Consider the following 9,968-nt stretch of genomic DNA (forward strand, 5'->3'; position numbering starts at 1 on the left):
TGTGCTGAGCTGAGGCCAAGAGTGGTGGCGGGCAAGGCAGCCGCTGAGTGAAAGGAGGGTCCAGAGGCCACGGTTCGGCCAGGGCGGGAGCAGGGGTGCTGGCGGAAGGAAGGTGGGCAGAGTGGTGCTGTAGGGCCGGAGCCGGGGGTGCTGGTTACTCTGGAGTACGACCTGTTCCATTGTGCCGTGGGACCCTGGCGAGGTTCCTGTCTTTCTCTGAGCCTCTTCTGCCCCTTCTGGACTGCTGCAGAGGGACAGATTGGACAAATAATGGGAAAAGGCCTTGCAGACCACAGAGCTCAGTGCCTGGTGCAATGAAGGGCACGTGGGAAGGGCCGTGGGAGCAGAGGTAGGTCGGACTGTTGAGGGCTCAAAGATCCCCTTTCAAGCAGGACAGTGATCCAGGTAGTCAGTCCGCCCCCATTTCTGAGCAGACCCTGGGACCGTGGGGTCCCCAAGGCAGACGTGTACCTTAAGGGAGCCGGGGCTGGTGAGGCCGTTGGGAGACACGGCGGCCAAAGGGCAGACTCGAGGTGTGTGTCGTCAGTAGACTCACGGGTGCCTCGAGCTCACTGGCTGTGGGGCTGAGAGGGAGGGAACCCTTAGGGACTGCCAGCTTGCTTTCTGTAGCGACTTGGGCAGGGGCCCTTTTCCAGCTGGAGGACACAGAGAAAGAGCGAGATTAGGGTCAGGATCACAAGTTGGGCTGTGGTGAGTTTCGGGCGCCTGTGAAGCTGCCAAGGGGAGACATCAAATGGGTCATGGGATGTTGGGGGCCTGGAGACAGACGAGTGAGCCTTGAGAGGAGGCGACCCCGCCCCAGGGAGAGAGGGGAGGGCCTGGGCAGGCCACCAAAGCCACACCCAGTGCCCTTGGGAGTGTCCAGGTGTGTCTGGGAGGAGGGAGAGGTCAGCTGTCCCAGCAGCTGGCAGGTTTTAGGGAACGCTTGGTCGTGGCTGACGGCCGGGAGCAGGAGGTGAGAAGCCGAAGCGAGGGGAAGCAGGCTTAGGGCTGAGAAGCAGAGGCCAGAGCCATGGCTCAGAACGAGGACAGAGAAACGGTTTTGGGTTTTGTTTTCTAAGTTAGCGGAAACACAGGCCGTAGTGAGGGAGGGGACTGAAGGATGGGAGGGAGACTGAGGCAGTGAGGCGAGCTTGCCTAAGGCTGAACCCCGTCTGACCAGGGTGAAGGGGAGGACGCTGAGTGGGTTTGGCAGGGACACTGAGGTATTCAGTTTGGTGCAACAGGGTCTGACTTCTTTGGGGTGCAGGAGGCTGAGTGGCAGGCATGGATGGGCCCGGGCGCCCGGAGCCAGGGGGTCACCCTGGTCCTGTCCTGCCATTTTTTGGGGAGCATCTCTCTCATGCTCACTCTATAGTGAGTGCAGCTGTCCCCTCTCCCTGAGGTGGAGGGGTGGGGACATTGCAGCGCACACTCTGGCCCCTGTGAGGGGTGGAGACTGGGTCGTGGCCCTAGCAGGCCAGTCAGCGGCCCTGACCCTTGGGACTCAAGGTGGGACTGTTGGGGAAGGGTCTTGACAAGACGGTCAGCTTTGCCATGGCAGCAAGAGGCAGCAGGGAGCCCTTTCTGGAGTCCTGGTGAGGGTGACAGTGGCCACGCTGGGGTAGCAAAGCTGACAGAACGTAGGTTGGGCGCTGCCGGCGGGTGATTCTGACTGAGAAGGAAGCCAGCGCTGGAGACCCAGGAGCCTCAGAGAGACACCAGGACCCAGTCTTGCCTGAACCCCGTCTACCTTAGACTTCCTAGTCACGTGAGCCAATAACATTGTCCTCCCTCAAAGACAGTTGGCTTTCGGTCACTTGTGACTGCAAGAGCTCTGGTGGCAGGGACCACGAATGGGAAGCGGTTTCCAGCGGCCCAGGAGCGGAAGCAGTCTTCCTGGCAGCCAGCTGGGCCCAGTCCGGGCAAGCTGGACACTGGGGTCTGCAGAGCCGAGGGCGTGCTATGCAGGTGTGACGCATGTAGGTGGGAGAGGAAGACGCCTTTGGAACCGGTGGCTGGGTCACGGCTGGAGATGAGGTTCTGAACTGAGAAGGTTCCAGAGCGGAGAGGCTGGGAACGACTGGAGAAGGCAAGAAGCCCAGGACGCTGGGAGCAGCCTTCCAGGCAAAAGACTTAAGGAGGCCCAGGTGAGGGGGAGACTCCCAGGAGCCTCTGTGTTGTCGGCCCTGCTGCTTCAGCCGGGGCGGTGGGCTGAGGGGCGTAACCTCTGGAGCCAGGCTGTGGGTTCGAATCCTGACTTCTCCATGTGCTAGCCTCAAGTGAGTTTTATAGCTTCTCTGTATGTCAGTTTTCTCCTCTGTAAAGTGGGACTATGGGTTACCTATGTTAGTTATCATGCTATACTACATACACTAGTTATTAGAGCAAGCGGCTGACTTAAAATACATACGCTCAAAGGCAGTGAACTTTATTGTTGGCTCACATGAGACTCTTAAGGAGATTGATCTGATCAACGGCAGTGTTTCTTCAAGAGGGACTTCAGGGCCCAGGCCCCTTCCATCTTGGGGCCCCACCGTTCTCAACCCATGAGTTTCAAGAGACAAGCTCGTAGCCCACAGAGGTGTTTTGCGCCAGGGTTGGAAGGGGCCCCATTGCCTCTTTCTACGGAAACTGTCACAAGGTCCACCTGAGGGGGGCTAGGAAAAGTGATCTAGCCACCTGGTGTGTCTGACTGGCTGGTTCTGCTCACAGGTCTTTGGGAAGGGCCTAACCCAGCGTTTGCAATGTGTTAGGAGTGCTGCTTCCTGAGTGAGGGCAGGGGCCCCGGGGAGACGATATCCTTGACTGGGCTGGCCCCTTGGTGTATCCTGGGAAGGGGAAAGATGGCTGTGCTCGGCGGGCACCCCTGGGCACCAGGGGCCAGCAGCTTGCTGACATTCCACCTGCAGGGCTCTGTCTGGGCCCGGGTGATCTTCTCCCTTCATTCTCTCTTTCCACTGGGGGGGGCCTTGGGCATTGGGCCAAGTCCTATCTGAATGCGTCAGCCCAGCCTTGGCCCCACCCTGGGGTATTAAGTGTGACCAGGGTGTGAAACGGGCAGCTGCTCCTGAGACAGCATGGCCACCAGGGGCTGTCCCCCCTCAGGTGCAAGGTACAGACCCACCCGCCTTGCCAAACAGAGAGGCCCCCTCTAGAGTGTACCCGAGGAGCCAAACGTTCAGCAGAGGTTCCTTGATCACCCCACATCCTCATGCAGCAGGGACAGGAGAGGCCGTAGTCACCTACTGGGAGCAGGAAACAAAGAGCGTGCTGTCGCCAGGGGTTGGCGTGGAAGCTAGTGACCCCAGAGCTCACACTGCTGGTGGGAATCTCAGATGGTGCAACCACCTTAGAAAACGGTTGGGCAGCTCCTCCTCGAGTCCACTGACCTACGCTTCCCCGAACGCATGGTTCCGTTCCTAGGCAGGTGTCCACCAACAGACATACAGGAATGTTCGTAGCTCCTGGCCAAGACAACCCACATGCCCAGCAGCAAGAGTGTGACTAAGGAAATGATGGAATATTGGGCAATAGAAGAGCCACAGAAAAGCCCTAATCACCATCGCACGCAACAGCATGGGCCGATCGCGTGGACGTTCTGTTGAGCCAAAGAAGCCAAACACAGGACTCCGTGTGATGATCGTTCATTTAAATGACGTTCCAGGGCAGACAGTGGGATTCAGCGTGATGCTACCACGGGCAGGGAGGAGAGGGGCTGGGAGGGGGTGCAAAGCAGCCCTCCGGAAATGTTTCCCTGCTCGAACTGGGTGGTATTTGTATGTAAAAGTACATTAAAGCCACACATTTCAGATGTGTGTTTGTAGGATGACCTCGTATCAATTTCATCTATCTCTTGGGAGCCCGTGGCCTGCTAGGTAGTGATGATTATGTATGTTCTCTGGGTTTATTTCTGATGGGGTGGGGAGAGACAATGAGGAAGACATAGAGTATGTCAGATGGCGGGGCGCGCCCTGGGGAGAAGGAAGCACAGTAAGGGAGGAGGCCGGAGTCCGGGGGCAGGAAGGGTGGCCCCAGCCATCCCATATAGGCTTTAGGGGAGGCTCTGACAAGGTGAGATTAGAGTAGAAAACCAAGGAGAGGGCTCCAGGTGGAGGGACAGCGAGGGCAAAGCCCTGGGGGATTGTGATTTGATTGGGTCCCGTGTCCCTATGGGCTTCCCCCGGCTCCCACGACCTTGCCCACTGCCCAGGAGCCTGACTTAGGAGCTACCAGCCCTGTATTTGGGCTGCCTTGGCTGAGGGGTGTTTTTGCGGCAGCCTGTTAGGAGGCCTCAGAAGCTTCCTGAAGGGGAAGAAGGTAGTGGTGTGGGCACAGTAGGCGCACTTAGCCACACGCGCCCTGTGCAGGGCTCAGGGGCCTGGTGAGTGGGGAAGTGGGAGTTAATGGCCTGCCTCCTCCTCTTACCCGAGGGCCATCCTTTCTCAGGTACAATAGGTTTGGCTCCAGGACATGAAGGGAACCAAGTTCCTACCATCCCAGGCCCCCAGGCCGTGGGCACAATGGCCGGGGGATGACACCTGTGACCCAGATGCTCTACCAGGGCCCTGGTCCCTCCTCTCCCTGGGCAGAGCCTTTGGGAGAATGGTGGGGGGCTCTGGACTCCCTTGGGGGACTCCTCGTAACTGGGGAGTGGGGCGGGAGTTGGGTGGACCTCACTTCTTTCATCAGAGTGAACTCTATTCTGAAATCATGTTCCTTGCTATTTTGTGTGCATGTGTATGTTCAGATGTCATTTAAAAAAAAAAAAAAAGGAATAAGGACAAGGATCTCTGCACCTGCCCTGGTAATCGGAAAGCTGCAAAGGAAAACTCGAGATCCCACAAGGCACCTGCCAGACCAGCGAGAATAGGAAGCCTCATGAACAGGGATGCTGGTGGGGAGCTGGTAAATGGAAGTCTGGTGCTTTTGGTGGGAGTCAGGATGTTCGAAAGGGCATTTTGACACCTGTGTGCCCCCCCTCCCCCCCCCCCGTCCAGCAGGTCCACTCCTGGGTAAAAGCTCTCGAAAACTGATGTGTCCTCGGGACGGTTTGAGGTGGCGAAGAGCCAGAGGCTAAGTGTCACAGAGCAGAGTGGACAAGGCTTACACACAAAGTGTTGCGTGAAAAACAAAAACACAGGACAAGATCCTCAGCAGAACCTTGTTTATGGAAACTGAAAACACAGAAGCAGGACAGTCTTGTATATTTCTGTCAATTACGCTGTGACCTGCGGCAGCAGGCGGAAGGTCTCTGTGCTTCAGTTTCCCCATCTGTAAAGTGGAGACCACAGTAGCAACTCCTTCAGGGGCACGTGATGATGATGTGGATTTGATAGATTAAGTGCTTAGCAAAGTGCCCAACACACAGTGAGCACGAAGTAAATGGTGCCTCCCGTCTCTGATGCATTTGGAGGTCGACACCGAGAAAGCAGATTGGAAGGGTGAGTGTCAAACACAAGGTGGAGGAGTGGCTGTGGGATACTGGGATAGGATTGGGGATGGGTTGAAAGGAAAGTTTATTTCAAAGGGAGGCTTTTTTGGGATGCTGGTGATGCGCTGAGTGCCCAAAACCAAGGAGCATGGTCTGCTCCAGTCAATGTTCCCAAGTTTAAATAAAAACAGAAGATATTGCCAGTTGTCATTTTCCAAAATGGGCTAAACCCCACTTATCTCCCTAGACAGGGTCTCATAAGGACAGGAAAACAGTGGCCCTGCGTGTTTATGGGATCATGGATGTTTCTATCATTTTATCATTTTATCATTCACTCACTCAACAAGTTATTTCTGAGCCCCTGTTCTGTGCCAAACCCTGTTCTGGGCTCGGGAGAGAAACACACAAAAGATTTTTTTAAAACCATTTTATTATTTTTTTATTTTGTTTTATTTACTTATTAGAGAGAGAGAGAGAGATCGCACAAGCAGAGTGGAGGGGCGGGGTGGGGGAGAGAAACCGCTGAACAAGGAGTTAGGACTTAGGGATCATGACCTGAGCCGAAGGCAGAGGCTCAACTGACTGAGCCACCCAGGGGCCCCAAACATACAAAAGCTTTGACCGCCTGTGGTTTTGGGTCTGACTCCGGAGTCTTTGCCGAGGGTCACTTGAGCTGCGAGCTGCTTCAGGGGTGTCTTTGGGACTCAGCATCAGAAGACATCAAGACCAAAATCAAGAACTACTCAACTTGCCCTTTTGGGGAAGCCGCTTCCCCAAGTAGAACCAGACCAGGAACTGCTGGCGGGACTACCTGGATGTCCACCGCAGTGACTGAGAAAGGGGGTGATGTCTCCGTGTTCGAGCAAGTCCCCTCCCTGAATCCTGGGTGTCTACCTGGGAGCAGCAGAAGGCACGTGTCCTGGGAACATCTCAACGGGCTCCGCCCACCCCTCCTCTGTCCTCCATCCTTCTCCCAGGGTGGCGATGGGGGGCCGGGGTACATGGTGACCCCCCACCCCGGGATCCTGAATCATGATGTAAATAATAACACTCATTGGAAACGTGTAAGGCTGTGTCTGTGTCAACAGCTAGATGATCGGGCAAGACGCTATAGGGGTGGAATGAATACTTCCACCAGGAAAAGGGGCTTCCGGGTGATTGTTTTTTATGTTTTGTTTTGTTTAATGATATTAAATCGACCACCACCTCTATACCCCACCACCAAAAATAGGCAACCTGTTCCCAGAGGGCCTTCTGCTCCAGGTGGGGATGGTGTAATTGCCCACCAAAAGCAAAAGTACGATATCTAAGGGCTGGGTGGTAGGTGCCGGGAAGGGGAAGAGAGCGGGGAGAAGGGAAGGGAGACAGATGGGGTGTGAGTGGGCTCACGGTTCCAGGCACTCAGAGGTGTGGCCCTGGCCACTGGGTCCTTCCCCCTTCCTTGTTCCTGTGAAGGGCGCCCTGCGGGTTTCCAGCCGCCAAGTCTCTGCTGTGGCTCTGGTACCCAGGCGGGGTTTACTTTCCTCTTCCCCTAAGTGCTTCAAGTTCGGTTTCTGCCTCCTGGGTTCTCTGCCCCTGCCTGTCCCCTCCCCACCCCGAGCCACATCTGACCTTGCAGGGAAGCCGGTCACTTGGGGGGCAGGTGGGGGAGAAGATGATGTTGGTGGTAGGGGCCTCCATAGGACGTCTCTCGGGATCCACACCCCTAAGGGAGTAGAACACCCCGTAAGAGTTTGGGCTCTGTGACGCTACCTGTATTTCATAGCACAATGTTCATCAGCCTTTTAGTCACATTACCTTGTGACCTGACATCTCTGCGCCTCAGTTTCCTTATTATGAACCGGGCATCATCATTTTCCCTACGTCGTGGGGTTGTCATTAGGATTAACTGACATGTATAGAGATCCGCTGACCGTCTGTTCCGTGCCAGGCTCAGTTCTAGGCACTAGCATTTGGTGGGGAGCAAACCCAGTGTACTTAACCTTTGGTGGTGCGGGGGGTCTCACCCCTTATTGCTCTTGGAATTGCTGGAGAGCTCTGAAGGCGACCCATGCCTGGGGCCCATCTGTGGAGATTCTGATCTAACTGGCTGGGAGGCCCCAGGTGTTGGTACATTTGATGCCTGGGTGGCTCAGTCAGCTGAGTGTCTGCCGTCAGCTCAGGTCATGATCCCAGGGTCCTGGGATCGAGCCCCACATCAGGCTCCCTGCTGAGCAGGGAGGCTGCTTCTCCCTCTACTTGCTGCTTCCCCTGCTTGTGTTCTCTCTGATAAGTAAATAAATACAATCTTTAAAAAAATAAATAAAAGCTTCCCAGATGGTTCTAACGGGCCTCCAGGGTTGAGAACCCCCAGTGCTGTGTTTTTCTCCACTGTGAGTCCAGGTTCACCTTTGTAAGCTTGGTTTTAATCTTCTGGCTGCCTGTCTCCCTGAGTTTGAATACTACTGCACTCATGACTGGAAAATTCTTCCTCTCCTCCCAAAATAATTATCTAACCACACTAAACTGTCAAACCCAGCTCACCTCCTTCCGCCAGTATAATTAACTCCTTGTGCCACTCATCTCACCACACACGCGCGCGACACACACACACACACACACACACACTCAACTCAGCCTTCTCAGTCCCTAAACTACAAAGCCTTTAAAGCTCAGCTCAAATGTCACCTCCTCCGGGAGGCCTTCCTGGGGGCCTGGCTGAAAGCAGTCTCTCCTTCCTTTCGGTCCTGGGTTAGTGTTTGCATGATATACCTTCTCCCATCCTTTTCCACTTGAACCCATCTGAGTCTTGACATTTAGAGTGGGTTTCTGGCAGGCAGAATAAGATTGAATCTTGCATTTTTAATGCAATCTGATCATCTCTTCTTTTTAGTTAGCATGTGTACACAATTTGTGTGCTTTTTTTTTATTGTACCAAAATACACGTACAATTTACCACACTTTGAAGCGTACAGTGCAGTGACATTATGTACTTCCTCTTCCACGGTGCTGTGTGACCGTCACCACCCTAGAGCTCCAGAATCACGTCATCTTTCCAAATTGGAAGTCAGGCCCCATTCAGCACCAGCTCCCCATTTCTGCTTATCCCCAGGCCCTGGTGACCAGTGTTCTCTTCACTGTCTCTGGCTTTGACTCTTCTAGGTATCTTAGCTCACACATGGGATCACACGACATTTACCCTTGTGTCTGGTTTATTTCACTTAGCACAATATCTTCAAGGTTCATCCATACTGTGGCATGGGTCAGAATTTCTTTTTTTAAAGGTTGAATAATATCCCATTAATCTATACACCACATTTTATTTATGCATTCATTCATGGAGGGGCATTTGGGTTGTTCCTAGCTTTTGGTTACTGTGAATAATGGTGTCACAAACACGGGCGTACAAATATCTATTCCAGTCCCTTCTTTCAATTCTTTGGGTTATAAGAGCCGATGGGATATTTCTGAGTCACATGGTAGCTCTGTGAGTTTCCAAGGCAGCACCGTACTCTCTCCCATGGCAGCCGCACCCTCTCACCTTCCCACCAACCAAGCACAAGGTGTCGGTTTCTCCAAATCCCCACCTGTTATTTTCTGCATTTGTTTTTTCTTTTCTCTTGTAGCCAATGATGCTGGACATCTTTGTATGGGCTCATTGGCTATTTGTCTATATTCTTTGGAGAAATGGCAATTCAAAACCTTTACCCATTTTTTAATGTGTTTTTTCCCCCTTGAAGTATAATAGACATACAGTGTTATATGAGTTTCAGGTGTACATTAGTTTACACACAGTGAATTGATGAGTCTATATTTTACGCAATGCTCACCATGGTCGGCGTAGTTACCATCTGTCACCATACGGCGTTATTACAGTATTATTGATGATACTCCCTGTGCTATAATTTTCATCCTTGTGACTTATTTATTTTATAACTGGAACTTGGTACCTCTGAATCCCCTTTGCCCATTTTGTTCATTCCTCTACTCCTTCCCCTCTGGCAACCACCAGTTTGTTCTCTGTTTTCACGAGTCTGTTTCTGGTTTTCGTTTGTTTGTGTACTTGTTTTGCCCATTTTTATATCGGGTTGTTTGCCTATTTATTGCTGAAATTTAAGAGTTCTTTATATATTTTGAGCACAAGTCCTCTATCAAATACATGATTTGCAAATATTTTCTCCCATCTTGCGGGTTCCCTTTTCACTTCCTTGATGGTGTCCTTTGAAGCACAGAAGTTTTTAATTTTGATGAAATCTAATTTATTTTTTTCTTTTTATTACTTGTGCTTTTAATGCTGTTAAGTTATAAACAATTGCCTAATCCAAGGTCATTCATGTGGGGTTTTTTTTTTTCCCCCGAGAATTTTATAGTTTTAGCTTTTACATTTAAGTTTGGGATTCATTTTGAGTTAATTTTCATATATGGTGTGAGGTAGGGGTCCAACTTCACTCTTTTGCATGTGAAAATCTGGCAATCCTAGTATCATCTCTTGAAAAAACTCTTCTCTTCCCATTGAATGGTCGTGGCACCCTTGTTGAAAATCAACTGACCGTCA

This window comes from Lutra lutra, chromosome 10, assembly GCF_902655055.1.
Source record: "Lutra lutra chromosome 10, mLutLut1.2, whole genome shotgun sequence".
In the NCBI taxonomy this organism is placed as follows: Eukaryota; Metazoa; Chordata; class Mammalia; order Carnivora; family Mustelidae; genus Lutra; species Lutra lutra.